Source organism: Mobula birostris, chromosome 2 (genome assembly GCF_030028105.1).
Source record: "Mobula birostris isolate sMobBir1 chromosome 2, sMobBir1.hap1, whole genome shotgun sequence".
Lineage (NCBI taxonomy): Eukaryota > Metazoa > Chordata > Chondrichthyes > Myliobatiformes > Myliobatidae > Mobula > Mobula birostris.
Window position 1 is genome coordinate 163,189,516 of NC_092371.1, and position 15,517 is coordinate 163,205,032.

At 42.5% G+C, this 15,517-nt stretch overlaps 1 protein-coding gene across 1 annotated transcript in view; it reads left to right on the top strand.

Annotated features, from left to right (window-relative positions):
* Positions 1-7,532, top strand: part of khdrbs2 (KH domain containing, RNA binding, signal transduction associated 2) — a 545,499-nt gene extending 537,967 nt beyond the window's left edge. Inside the window, exons 15-16 of the transcript XR_011889050.1 lie at positions 6,896-7,233; positions 7,482-7,532. The gene's annotated coding sequence lies outside the window, so the exon portion shown is untranslated. The remainder of the gene's footprint in view (positions 1-6,895; positions 7,234-7,481) is intronic.
* Positions 7,533-15,517: the final 7,985 nt, after the last annotated feature.

A 15,517-nucleotide genomic window follows, 5' to 3' on the forward strand; every position in this document is an offset into this window, starting at 1 on the left:
AATTTTAAATGGATGAAGTTTTGGAGGATGTTTGAATGAGATGGGTGTACATGCAGCTTTTTGATGTTTAATGGTTATTGGGGGGGGGGGGAAGTCCAGTGCTCCTGGGACAGAACCCATTCCATCCATTAAGTTCACCATCAGGTTTTCAATCCGACTCACTGGCCAACATCGGTCAGTGCAAAGAGGACAAAGCAAAGCATATAAGTCGATACGCTGAGCATTGATGGTTCTCCTTAGCAGAGTCTGCCAGGAACAATAACTCATAGCATTTGCTCCACCATTAAATTATTGGCTGCATCATTCTGCCCTTTAGCAGAAAATCGCTCATTGCTTCTCCAAATTTTTTTGGAAAGAAGGATTAAAATTCCAAAAATAAAAAATAGTAAAGCCAAAACAGAGTTCTGGGAAAAGCATAATCAGCCACTTAAAACCAACATAAGCAGACTTTGCAACTTGTAAGCACATAGTCAGCATCACCTGGAAAATACCAAATCTTATTACCAAATCTTATTATGCATGAGTGCATGAAGTGGTATTTAATCTACCCTTCAGTGAAGAAGAGATGCTTGAGGTCAGAAATGATCTGCATTCACTTTTGTCCCCGATTCAAATAATTTTGACCACTCCCTCTCCTGCAGACATCTCAGTCTGATGGTGGTCTTAATAACATTCATATGAATCTCTGGAGTCCCAGTTAGCATTTACTAATTATTCTTATACACGTAGTGGCCACTGTATTAGTTACCTCTTGTATCTAATAAAGTGGTCAATGAGTGCATGTTCGTTATTTTCTACGGCTATAGCCCATCCATTTCAAAATTTTACGTGCTTTGCATTCAAAGATGTTCTTCTGCACACTGTTGTTGTAATGCGTGCTTAATTGAGTTACTGTCGCCTTCCTCTCAGCTTGAACCAGTCTGGCTGTTCTCCTGATCTCGCTCAGTAACAAAGTATTTTCATCCACAGAACTGCTGCTCACTGGATGGTTTTCTCACACCATTCCCAGTAAACCCTAGAGACTGTTATACATGAAAATCCCAGGAGATCAGCAGTTTCTGAGATACTCAATCTACCCTATCTGGTATAAAAATAATCATTCCACTGTAAAAGTTACTTACATCACATTTCTTCCCCATTCTGAAGTTTGGTCTGAATAACAGCTGAACCACTTGACCATGTCTGCATACTTTTATGTATTGAGTGGCAGCTGTGTGATTGGCTATTTAGATATTTGCATTAGTCAGCAGGTGTGTGGCTGTACCTGATAAAGTGCCAACTTGAGGGTATATCACTGGGGATTGGGTGAGGGGGAAACGTACAGGTACATTCTGTTTCTATCAGTAATATGTGCACTTGTCTCCATCTCAGTTGTTGGCCAAACAAGTCAAGCCCTTCAGATATGAGACTGATAACGCACACGATATGCTGGAGGGAACTCAGCAGGTCAGGCATCTTCTACGGAAACAGTCAATGTTTTGGAATATAACTCCAAGCCCACATTGGGTAAACCTTGAAGGCCATTCTGTACAAGGGTTTTCTTTAGCCTCCATTTTAGGAACTTCATTGCCTTTTGCACTATCTAAATTGAATAAACAAATTTTCAACCCTATAGTTAAACATTCATTGTGAATATGGTTTCAATTTTGTAAATTTTTTGGCCTGAGTGAATTTATGTTATCAAGTCCTATTATATCTAATTTTTTATCCCAACCTTCGGTAATGGACCAAGCCTTTTTGATATGGAAAACGAAAGGCATAATATGTTTTCGTGATTTATTTTTGGATAACTGCTTTATGTCTTTTGAGCAGTTATCTGAGAAATTTGATTTGCCTAGATCCCATTTTTTTAGATACTTACAAATAAGAAATTTTTTAAATATTACGTTGCCTACCTTTCCGACTTCCAATCCTTCTGGCACTCTTGATAAAATTTTAGGCTTTAATCTTTTGCAGAAGGGATTAATAGCAATAATTTATGATATAATTATGAAATTACAGCCAGATATATCTGACAAAATTAAAAATGAATGGGAAAGGGAACTTCAACTTTCCCTACCTACAGAGAAATGGGATAAAATTTTTCAATTAGTTAGTACTTCTTCTATATGTGCTAAACATACTTTAATACAATTTAAAGTAGTACACAGAGCTCATATGTCCAAAGATAAACTAGTTTGTTTTTATTCCCATATAAACCCTACTTGTGATAGATGTCACTCTGAAGTGGCTTCTTTAACTCATATGTTTTGGTCCTGTCCTCTTTTTGAAAAATATTGGAAAGACATTTTTGATATTATTTCAATAGTTCTATGCTTCGATTTAAAACCCCATCCTATTACGGCAATCTTTGGATTGCCAATGGTAGAACATAGATCTTTGTCTTCTTCAGCCTGTCGAATGATAGCTTTTGTTACTTTAATGGCGAGAAGATCTATTTTGTTGAACTGGAAGGAAACTAATCCTCCAACTACATTCCAATGGTTTTCTCAAACCATATTAAGTTTAAATTTGGAAAAAATTAGAAGTGATATTTTTGACCCTTCGGTTAAATTTGAAGAAACTTGGAAACCTTTTATGCAACATTTTCATATGATGTAATCTGACCTTTCCGAATCTTTCTTCTAAACTTAAATTATATGAGGAGAAGAGTGGAGTTAACGACATTATTGAACGTGTCCGATATAAGCTGTTGGTCTAGCCCTGTTTTGTTTTTTTTTTCTTTTGGGGTTTTTTTTGTTTATATATTTTTTTTCTTTTTATTTCTTTTTTAATGTTTAATCTCATTATGAGTTTGGAAGTCTTTTATGTCTATGTTACTTAAAATTCTTTTTATATATGTTGATGAATATTTTTCTAATCTCTGTGTACCAACTTTGTTATTGAGTTTGTACTTCTGTAAAATTAATAAAAAGATTTAAAAAGAAAGAAAGAGAATAAGAAGGTGGGGGAAGGGAAAGGGGTACAAACTGGCAGATGATAGGTAAGGGTGAGGGTCATGTTTTTTGACTTCTCCAGTGCGTTCAACACCATCCGCCCTGCTCTGCTGGGGGAGAAGCTGACAGCGATGCAGGTGGATGCTTTTCTGGTGTCATGGATTCTTGATTACCTGACTGGCAGACCACAGTACGTGTGCTTGCAACATTGTGTGTCCGAAAGAGTGATCAGCAGCACTGGGGCTCCACAGGGGACTGTCTTGTCTCCCTTTCTCTTCACCATTTACACCTCGGACTTCAACTACTGCACAGAGTCTTGTCATCTTCAGAAGTTTTCGGATGACTCTGCCATAGTTGGATGTATCAGCAAGGGAGATGAGGTCGAGTACAGGGCTACTGTAGGAAACTTTGTCACATGGTGTGAGCAGAATTATCTGCAGCTTAATGTGAAAAAGACTAAGGAGCTGGTGGTAGACCTGAAGAGAGCTAAGGTACCGGTGGCCCCTGTTTCCATCCAGGGGGTCAGTGTGGACATGGTGGAGGATTACAAATACCTGGGGATACGAATTGACAATAAACTGGACTGGTCAAAAAACACTGAGGCTGTCTACAGGAAGGGTCAGAGCCGTCTCTATTTCCTGAGGACACTGAGGTTCTTTAACATCTGCCGGACGATACTGAGGATGTTCTACGAGCCTGTGGTGGCCAGTGTGATCATGTTTGCTGTTGTGTGCTGGGGTAGCAGGCCGAGGGTAGCAGACACCAACAGAATCAACAAACTCATTCGTAAGGCCAGTGATGTTGTGGGGATGGAACTGGACTCTCTGACGGTGGTGTCTGAAAAGAGGATGCTGTCCAAGTTGTATGCCATCTTGGACAATGTCTCCCATCCACTACATAATGTACTGGGTAGGCACAGGAGTACATTCAGCCAGCGACGCATTCCACTGAGATGCAACACAGAGTGTCATAGGAAGTCATTCCTGCCTGTGGCCATCAAACTTTACAACTCCTCCCTTGGATGGTCAGACACCCTGAGCCAATAGGCTGGTCCTGGACTTATTTCCTGGCATAATTTACATATTACTATTTAACTCTTTATGGTGCAACTGTAACGAAAACCAATTTCCCCCGGGATCAATAAAGTATGACTATGACTATGACTAAGACCAAGCGAGGGGAAGGTCTGAGATAGAGATGTTTTTTAGTGGTGAGTAGGTACTATAATGCATAAACAGAAAGAGAGGTGGCATTCACGTATACTGTATTGCTTAATAAAAGTGATGTAGAGTCATAGAGCACCTCAGAACAGAAATGGGCCCTTTGGCCCATCCAGTCCATGCCAAACGATTATTTGGCCTATCCCCATTGACCCACACATGGACCACAGCCATCCATAATCCTCTCATCCACATACCTATCCAAATTTTTCTTAAATATTGAAATCAAACTTGCATCCACCACTTTCGTGTAAGGTTCCCTGTCAGGTTGTGCTTAACTATTTCACCTTTCACCCTTAACCTATGACCTCTACTTCTAGCCCCATTCAACCTCAGTGGAAAAAACTTGCTATATATACACCTCATAATTTTCTATACAGTGGCTCTATCAAATCTCTAATTCTTCTACACTCCATGGAATAAAATACTGTCCTCTGTTTAAGATTGGTTACCAAGTGCACAGCCAGGCAGTGGGTAATGGAGAATTTAAGGAAATGATAGATAAAAGCATGAGGGAGAAAGGAATAATTTGTTAGAAAAAAATAGAAAGTTTTAAGAAAAAAATGGAGAAAAATCAAAGAATGAGAAATCAAAGGTGATGGGGTTTAGAGGGAACCAGTTGTCCTTTTAATATGAATCACCGAAAGTTAACATACAGGTACAGTAGCTAATTAAAAAGACGCAGTGTTGCAAAAGTTTTTGAGCACAAGAGTAGGGGTGATTTGCTCCAATTATATATGACACGGGTGAGACCATATCTACCTACCTGGTCACCAACCTATAGGAAAAATATCAATAAGATGAAAAGACTATAGAGAAACTTTATAAGGATGTTTTCAGGACTTGAGAACCTGAGTTATAGGGAAAGGTTGAATAGGCCAGTGCCTTATTCCCTGGAGTGTGGGAGAATGAGGGACATTTGATAGACATTTGATAGAGGTATATAAAATTACAAGGGGAATAGATAGGGTAAAGCAAGCTGGCTTTTCCCACTGGGGTTAGATAAGACTAAAACTAGAGGTCATGGGTTAAGGGTGACAAGTGAAATATTTAAGAGAACTGAGGGGGATCTTCTTAAATTCACACGGTAGTGAGAGTATGGAACGAGCTGCCGATGGAAGTTGTAATGCAGGTCAATTTTTCACAAGTTAGGGTGCCTAGAACCAATGGTCACAGTCTTAAAATAAGGATCATAGGGTTTTTCTCCCCCACTCAGTGGTCTTTGAAATGCTTCGCACAGGAATGCTGTAGGGGCTCAGTCAGTGAATATGTTCAAGACAGAGAGTGTTAAGTTATTAAACATTAAGGAAATGAAGGGATGTGCAGGAAGGCAATGCAAATGTCAAGGATTAGACATGATCTTACAGAGGAACAGAGCAAACCCAAGGGGCTGGATAACCTTCTCCGTGTATTTCATATGTTCTTTTGTACACAGAGCTGCCACAATATGTAGAAAAATAGATGGATAAAAAGTAGAAAAAATAAAAAGATAGATGGGTGGAAAGTAGGAAGTAGATAAATTGAAAGATGGATGGAAAGATATGGTCTGACATGCAGCTGACAGTCACATTGCAGCTCTTGTGTATCAAAGTGAACTTTTTGTTGTGTCATCACATTCGTAAAGCATCATCAGCTGTCATAACAGAATGTAATCGATTATTCTTGTTCCCTTACAATACAGGGAATCTTTGACACATTTAAGAGTGGATATGGAGTGTAGAGATAAGCTATGGTTGCAGAAGTGCTTAAGGAAATGGCAGGAAATTATATGAGGAAATAAAGGATATATTTATGACAACAGAGTGAGATGACGAAAGGTAGAAGGAGGTTCACAGGGAGCATGGTCACCCACTGTAAACGCAAAAGATTCTGCAGATGTTGGAAATCTTAAGCAACACTATGGAGAAGAGTAAACAGCCAACATTTCAGGCCTAGACCCTTCGTCGGTGCTAAGAGGAAGCAGGAAGAAGCGGGAATAAGGTGGAGGCAGGGGTAAGAGTAAAGTGAAGGGGAAGGTGGGTGTTTGGTGAAGTAAGAAGCTCAGAATCAGGTTTAATATCACTGGCATATGTCATGAAATGTGTTGCTTTGCAGCAGCGATCCATTACGTAACAACAAAAGCTATAAATTACAATAAGAAGTATATTTGTTTGTTTATTTATTGAGATACAGCCTTGAGTAAGCCCTTCCGGCCCTCAAGCCACACCACATCAGCAACCCACCAATTTAACCCCTGTCTAATCAACTTACAGTGACCAACTAACCTATTAACCAGTAAGTCTTTGGACTGTGGGAGGAAACCAGAGCACCTGGAGGAAATCCATGTGGTCACAGGGAGAATGTATAAACTCTTTACAGTCAGTGGAGGGAATTGAACCTGGGTCGCCTGTACTGTCAAACATTGTGCTAACCACTACACTACCGTACCATCCCAAAATATATTAAAAAAAGAAAGAAAATTAATTTAAGTAAGTAGTGCAAAAAGAGAGGGAAAAGTACTGAGGTAGTATTCATGGGTTCATTGTCCATTCTGAAGTCTGATTGCAGAGGAGAAGAAGCTGTTCCTGAAGCACTGTATGTGTGTCTTCAAGCCCCTGTACCCCATCCTTGATGGTAACAATGAGAAGAGCCATATCCTGGGTGATGGGGGTCCTTAATTGTTGTGTATTTAATATTTGAGTAAGCTTGTTAACATGTTTTTGATTAAGCATTCTTGTTTGTTTAAATAATTCATTACAGGTTAGCTCATTCTGATCCTGTGTATTCACCCCTCCGTACCAGACAAGTGATGCAACCAGCTAGAATGCTGTCCATGGTACACCTGCAGAAATTTGCGAGTATCTTTGGAGACACACCAAGTTGAGACACAGGAACTTGAAGCTGCTCACCTTTTCCACTGCTGATTCTTCAATGAGGATTGGTGTGCATTCCCTCGATTTCCCCTTCCTGAGGTCCACAATTACTCCTTGGTCTGAATGTCAGTAAGTGGAAGGTTGTTGTTGTGGCACCACTCAACCAGCTGATCTATCCCACTCCTGTATGCCTCCTCGTCACCATTTGAAATTCTGCCAGCAGAGGTAAGGAAGAAGGAATGTAACTGGAGACGACAGTGGACTAGGACAGGGCAAATGAGGGAAGGAAGAGGAGCACAAGAGGGAGAAGAGAAGGGGCAAGAGGGGAGCCAGAATAGGAATGGAAAAAATAAGAAGCGGGAAGGGGAATAAATTTCCGGAAGTTAAAGAAATTGATACTGACAGGTCGAAGGCTACCCAGATGAAATACAAGGTATTGCTCTTCCAACCTGAGTATGTTCTCTTTGTGGCAGTTAGAAGAGTCCATGAACCAATACGTCGGAATGGGAAGTCAAACGAACATGGGTGGTAATGATGTGCTTGATGAGCTGCCCCCCCCAGTCTATCTGGGGTCTCCTCAATGGAGAGAAGGCTGCACCAGAATCAACCACTGGATGCCATTTGGGGCAAACGCAGTAAGGTCAGTGTAGATTTAGCGCAGAGAAACAAGTGGTGTACTGGCAACTCACTCCTGGACTCTTATTGAAATGGTTTTTAAAAAGAGAAGCAGCTAAAAATGATCCTTCCACTGTTACATTGCCCATTAAACACATGACAATGACCATGACTCACAAGATGGTGGCACAGAGATTTAGTTAGTAGAGCTGCTACATCACAGAGAGACTGACCTGGGTTCAGTCCTTACGGACAGTCTGTGTGGAGTCTTCACATTCACCCTATCACTGTGAGGGTTTGCACACTTCCGCCAGGACCACAGATAGGTGCAATTGGTCGGTTAGTTGACCACTGTCAATTGCCTCCAGTGTGTAGGGCAGTGGCTGAATCCAGGAGGAGTTGATGAGAATATGGAGAGAATTTAAAAATGGGATTGACGTATTTGTGCAAATGTGTGGTTGGTGGTCAGCATGAACGCGATGGACCAAAGGGTCTGTTTTCCTTGATGGCCTTGGTAAGCAGCCAGCGTAATCAAAGACCCCACCCATCCCAGACATCCTCTCTTCTCCTCCCTCCCATCAGGTAAAGGTACAAAAGCCTGAAAGCATGTACCACCCAGTTCAAGGACAACTTCTGCCGTATTATGACCTTGTACCTTACAGAACCATTGAACATTACAGCACAGAAACAGGCCTTTTGGCCCTTCTTGGCTGTGCTGAACCATTTTTCTGCCTAATCCCACTGACCTGCACCTGGACCATATCCCTCCCGACACCTCTCATCCATGTACCTGTCCAAGTTTTTCTTAAATGTTAAAAGTGAGCCGGCATTTACCACTTCATCTGGCAGCTCATTCCACACTCCCACCACACTCTGTGTGAAGAAGCCCACCCCACCATTGTTCCCTTCAAACTTAACTCATGGCCTCTGATTTTTTTTTCTCCCCTAGCCTCAGTGGAAAAAGCCTGCTTGCATTTGCTCTATCTATACCCATCATAATTTTATATACCTCTATCAAATCTCCCCTCATTCTTCTACGCTCCAGGGAATAAAGTCCTAACCTATTCAACCTTTCTCTGTAACTGAGTTTCTCAAGTCCCAGAAACATCCTTGTAAACCTTCTCTGCACTCTTTCAACCTTATTAATATCCTTCCTGTAATTTGGTGACCAAAACCATGAAGGAAGGGGAGGTGGGGTGGCATTGCTGGTTAAAGAAGAGATTAACGCAATAGAAAGGAAGGACATAAGCCGGGAAGATGTGGAATCGATATGGGTAGAGCTGCGTAACACTAAGGGGCAGAAGACGCTGGTGGGAGTTGTGTACAGGCCACCTAACAGTAGTAGTGAGGTCGGAGATGGTATTAAACAGGAAATTAGAAATGCGTGCAATAAAGGAACAGCAGTTATAATGGGTGACTTCAATCTACATGTAGATTGGGTGAACCAAATTGGTAAAGGTGCTGAGGAGGAGGATTTCTTGGAATGTATGCGGGATGGATTTTTGAACCAACATGTCGAGGAACCAACTAGAGAGCAGGCTATTCTGGACTGGGTTTTGAGCAATGAGGAAGGGTTATTTAGCAATCTTGTCGTGAGAGGCCCCTTGGGTAAGAGTGACCATAATATGGTGGAATTCTTCATTAAGATGGAGAGTGACATAGTTAATTCAGAAACAAAGGTTCTGAACTTAAAGAGGGGTAACTTTGAAGGTATGAGACGTGAATTAGCTAAGATAGACTGGCAAATGATACTTAAAGGATTGACGGTGGATATGCAATGGCAAGCATTTAAAGGTTGCATGAATGAACTACAACAATTGTTCATCCCAGTTTGGCAAAAGAATAAATCAAGGAAGGTAGTGCACCCGTGGCTAACAAGAGAAATTAGGGATAGTATCAATTCCAAAGAAGAAGCATACAAATTAGCCAGAGAAAGTGGCTCACCTGAGGACTGGGAGAAATTCAGAGTTCAGCGGAGGAGGACAAAGGGCTTAATTAGGAAGGGGAAAAAAGATTATGAGAGAAAACTGGCAGGGAACATAAAAACTGACTGTAAAAGCTTTAATAGATATGTAAAAAGGAAAAGACTGGTAAAGACAAATGTAGGTCCCCTGCAGACAGAAACAGGTGAATTGATTATGGGGAGCAAGGACATGGCAGACCAATTGAATAATTACTTTGGTTCTGTCTTCACTAAGGAGGACATGAATAATCTTCCAGAAATAGTAGGGGACAGAGGGTCCAGTGAGATGGAGGAACTGAGCGAAATACATGTTAGTAGGGAAGTGGTGTTAGGTAAATTGAAGGGATTGAAGGCAGATAAATCCCCAGGGCCAGATGGTCTGCATCCCAGAGTGCTTAAGGAAGTAGCCCAAGAAATAGTGGATGCATTAGTGATAATTTTTCAAAACTCGTTAGATTCTGGACTAGTTCCTGAGGATTGGAGGGTGGCTAATGTAACTCCACTTTTTAAGAAAGGAGGGAGAGAGAAACCGGGGAATTATAGACCGGTTAGCCTAACGTCGGTGGTGGGGAAACTGCTGGAGTCAGTTATCAAGGATGTGATAACAGCACATTTGGAAAGCGGTGAAATGATCGGACAAAGTCAGCATGGATTTGTGAAAGGAAAATCATGTCTGACGAATCTCATAGAATTTTTTGAGAATGTAACTAGTAGAGTGGATAGGGGAGAACCTGTGGATGTGGTATATTTGGATTTTCAGAAGGCTTTTGACAAGGTCCCACACAGGAGATTAGTGTGCAAACTTAAAGCACACGGTATTGGGGGTAAGGTATTGGTGTGGGTGGAGAGTTGGTTAGCAGATAGGAAGCAAAGAGTGGGAATAAACGGGACCTTTTCAGAATGGCAGGCGGTGACTAGTGGGGTACCGCAAGGCTCAGTGCTGGGACCCCAGTTGTTTACAATATAAATTAATGACTTGGATGAGGGAATTAAATGCAGCATCTCCAAGTTTGCGGATGACACGAAGCTGGGGGGCAGTGTTAGCTGTGAGGAGGATGCTAAGAGGATGCAGGGTGACTTGGGTAGGTTGAGTGAGTGGGCAAATTCATGGCAGATGCAATTTAATGTGGATAAATGTGAAGTTATCCACTTTGGTGGCAGATTATTATCTGAATGGTGGCCAATTAGGAAAAGGGGAGATGCAACGAGACCTGGGTGACATTATACACCAGTCATTGAAAGTGGGCATGCAGGTACAGCAGGCGGTGAAAAAGGTGAATGGTATGCTGGCATTTATAGCGAGAGGATTCAAGTACAGGAGCAGGGAGGTACTACTGCAGTTGTACAAGGCCTTGGTGAGACCACACCTGGAGTATTGTGTGCAGTTTTGGTCCCCTAATCTGAGGAAAGACATCCTTGCCATAGAGGGAGTACAAAGAAGGTTCACCAGATTGATTCCTGGGATGGCAGGACTTTCATATGAAGAAAGACTGGATGAACTGGGCTTGTACTCGTTGGAATTTAGAAGATTGAGGGGGGATCTGATTGAAACGTATAAGATCCTAAAGGGATTGGACAGGCTAGATGCAGGAAGATTGTTCCCGATGTTGGGGAAGTCCAGAACGAGGGGCCACAGTTTGAGGATAGAGGGGAAGCCTTTTAGGACCGAGATTAGGAAAAACTTCTTCACACAGAGAGTGGTGAATCTGTGGAATTCTCTGCCACAGGAAGCAGTTGAGGCCAGTTCATTGGCTATATTTAAGAGGGAGTTAGATATGGCCCTTGTGGCTACGGGGGTCAGGGGGTATGGAGGGAAGGCTGGGGCGGGGTTCTGAGTTGGATGATCAGCCATGATCATAATAAATGGCGGTGCAGGCTCGAAGGGCCGAATGGCCTACTCCTGCACCTATTTTCTATGTTTCTAAAACTGCACACAATACTTCAAATTCAGCCTCACCAATGCCTTATACAACCTCACCATAACATTCCAACTCTTATACACAATACTTTGATTTATAAAGTCCAATGTACTAAAAGCTCGCTTTATGACCCTATCTACCTGTGACACCACTTTTAGGGAATTTTGTATCTGTATTCCCAGATCCCTCTGTTCTACTGCACTCCTCAGTGCCCTACCATTTACCTTGTATGTTCTACCTTGGTTTGTCCTTCCAACGTGCAATACCTCACATTTGTCTGTATTAAACTCCATCTGCCATTTTTCAGCCCATTTTTCCAGCTGGTCCAAATCCCTCTGCAGGCTCTGAAAGTCTTCCTCACAGTCCACAACACCTCCAATTTTAGAATCATCAGCAAATTTGCTGATCCAATTTACCACATTACCAGATCATCGATATAGATGACAAATAACAATGGACCCTGCACTGATCCCTGTAGCACACCACTAGTCACAGATCTACCTACACTGTATCTTCTCTACAATTATAACAGTTAATTCTTCATCCTTTTACCTTGTACTACCTCAATGCACTGGTGTAATGAATTGATCTATCTGAGCAGTGTGCAAAACATTGGACAAGCAAAAGTTTTGAAGAGCTTATTTGAACTTCTCAGGTGAAATACAGATGGAAGGCCATGATCCCTCACATCATACAACACAGCACATAATGACAATGATGATGACTCATAACCAAATAAATGTCCTTAGTCCATATGGGGAAGAATTTGTAGCATAAGGGATCTAACTGGAGCCACAAGAGACTGCAGATGCTGGAATCTGGAGCAACATGCAAGATGCTGGTGGAACACACTGCCGGAGGTAATAGTTAGGGAGATAAATTAGAGGTATTTAAGAAAATCTTAGATAGGCACATGGATGATTGAAAAATTGAGTGCTCTATAAGAGGGAAGGATTAGATTGATCTTAAGAGTAGGTTAAAAGATCGGCACAACATCATGGGCTGAAGGGCTGTCTGTGCCGTACTGTTTTCTGTTAACTCTGCATCTTTGGGAGGAAATGGACAGTGGATGTTACAGACCTTTTTGTTGTTCAGATCTACTTTGATAGCTGTTTCACAGACACGATGGGCCAAATGGCCTCTGTGCACTATTCTTCTATTTGAGCACAGGGCTACATTGCAAACCCTTTGAGCTTAAATGAACACTGGGAGATGATGAACCTTGTATTGTCTATTTCTTCACCTGACCCCTTTGGCTACATTACAGCCTCGTATCTCATTGTCAAGGTAGGGTTTTGTAATATATCATCAGCTTCAAAGAGATTATAAACTGTCCCAACTGAGAGAGATTTTGATTAAAATTGCTTTAAGATACTTCAGCTCTATTGTCTTATAGCATTAATGTTCGCTCATCATTCCGTTCATCACATTGAGATCCATAATATGTGCAAAGATATTTCAGATCTTGGTAGCCTTGATTAACAATATCAAATGCTGGCTGGGGAATTCTGATGAGAGGGAGTTTTTGCTTCCCTTGGCATGTCCTGCACAGCGTGGCGGTGTTGCCGAGCAGCAAGTGTTGGTGAGATCTCAGGATCACTTCAAAGGGGTTTAAAATACAGAGAAGTGGGGCTCTGGTGCACTGAGTGCACACATCAAGACAGGCACAATCCATCAAATGATGCTGGGTAAGGTAACACAAGCAGCATTACGGGAATATCTGTGCAGCACAGGCACTCCATTCTTCACTTCTGGGTAGTTATGCAGCCAACTGCGCTGGTGGGATAACAATTAAATTCCATGATGCTGAGGCCTTTCAGCACGCCATTAATTATTGATTGACAGCAAAGTAACTGAGCCATACTAAAAACAATATTGCAAAGCCTACAAAGTGTACTCCCACCACGGCTGTGCATTATAAATCTCAGCAGTGCTTCCAACGCTAAGGATTAATAGCTGATACTGCAGTTCTGCTCTCTGAACTTTGAAGGTGCTTGGGGTCTCATTCTACTCCCTGTGTAGACAGAGTTCACCTTTCTGTTGGGAGTGAAATCTAAAAGAATTGCCCATTAAGGCATCCAGGCACTTGTTTTGTTTTATTCAGCCAGTGCTGAGCTTTCTCTTTTGCTTGTTAGGAGGGTGATGAAATGAGATAAAAGGACATTAAGCCGCTACAATAAACCAGATTTTAGACAGGTTTTTTTTTGTTCATTGGTGGGACGAGAGAGTAATTGACGTGATCTCTGATGGCATAGTAGCGTGGCAGTTAACACGTCACCTTGCAGTGCCAGTAATCGCTGATTGGGGTTCATTTCCACCACTGTTTGTAATGAATTTGTACGTTCTTCCTGTGACTGCATCTCTTTCTTTCCACCTTCCAAAGACATACGGGTTAGGGTTAGTGAGTTGTGTGCATCCTATTTGGGAGCCGGAAGCGTGTCAACATTTGCGGGCTGCCCCCGGCACAGTCCTCACTAATTTGATGCAAACAATGCATTTCACTGTATGTTTTGATATACATGAGAGAAATAAAGATGGTCTTTAATCTCTCCCTAATCTCAGTGTTAAATTCTATTCCTAGTTGAGGGTGGTGGAGAGCTGCCAACATGAACATATTCAGTCCTGGTGAAGGTCCACCCACAGAGCTCCTGGAAAGGAGGTTCCAGGACTTAGATCCCATGACAATAAAGGGCCAGTGACATGTGTTCAGGTGGGGATGGTGTGAGTCCTGGAGGGGAGCCTATGGAATGAGGCACTTCCCGTTTTCTCCCTTCAGAGGGCTTATGCTTGGGAGGTGCTGTTACATATTGTAGCTGCTTTAGAGGTGTTTGGGATAGTCATTAAACACTTTTGTTCCCTCACAACAGGTAGTATTTCCCAGTATTTTAATTCTGCCATCCATTTTAATTCTACTTCCCATCCCTGTTGTGACATTTTGGTTCATGGCTTCCTCTGTTGCCACAATGAGGCCACACTCAGGTTGGAGGAGCAACACCTCGCATTCCGAGTGGGTAGCCTCCAACTTGACAGCATGAACATTAATTTCTCTAACCTTTGGTAATTTCAACCCCCTAGCTCTTCTCTGTTTTCCATTCCCAATTCTGGCTCTCGTCCTACCCCTTCTCTTCTCCTCACTTTCCTTTGGTGCCCCTCTTCCTTCCCTTTTTTCCATTGGTCCACTTTCCTCTCCTATCAGATTCCTCTTTCTTCAGCCCTTTACCTTCTTCACCTATCCCGTTCCAGCTTATCACTTCCTTTCCTCTCACCTGTTCTCACCTATCAACTGCAACCTTGTACTACTTCCACCACCCCCACCTTCTTATACTGACCTTCCTGTCCAGTCCTGATGGGCCGAAATGTCGACTGTTTGTTCCCCTCATATCTATCTATCGCTCTCTCTCTGTCTATCTCTCTCGCTATCTATCCCATAGGATGATGATGGTTCCTTTCAGTCAGTTAGTGGGGTTTGATATGTGCGTCCTGGAGTGGCTGTACAGGCCGATCCTTGACAGGCACTGCTTGCCACATAGTTGGCAGGTGAGGCCTGGAGCGGCAGCAGGGGCAGAAGCTCTGTTGTGGCGCTTCCTGTGCCTTTCCTCTGTTGCCTCGTTGAGCTTGTTCTCAGCAGCGCCCACAGCTTTTCTGATGGCGTCCTTCCACTGTGAGCGATCTTGAGCCAGACCCTCCTATGTTGATGGGGTAATGTCAGCTTTCTTTAGGCTCCTGTGCAGAACATCCTTGTACTGTAGTCACTCGTCTCCTCGTTTTCGGGTACCACTAGACAGTTGGCCATACAAGGTGTCCTTGGGCAGTCATGCATCAGGCATTCTGAGAACATGTCCTGCCCAGCACAGTTGGGCTGACATCACCGAGGTTGAAACTGCTGGCATTCCGGCTCAAGAGAGGACCTCAGTATTGGAGACCTTGTCTTGCCAGGTGATCTTCATCAGAGAACGTAGGTGACTCTGCTGCAGTTGGTCAAGCTGGCATAAGTGTCTCTGATGTGGGCACC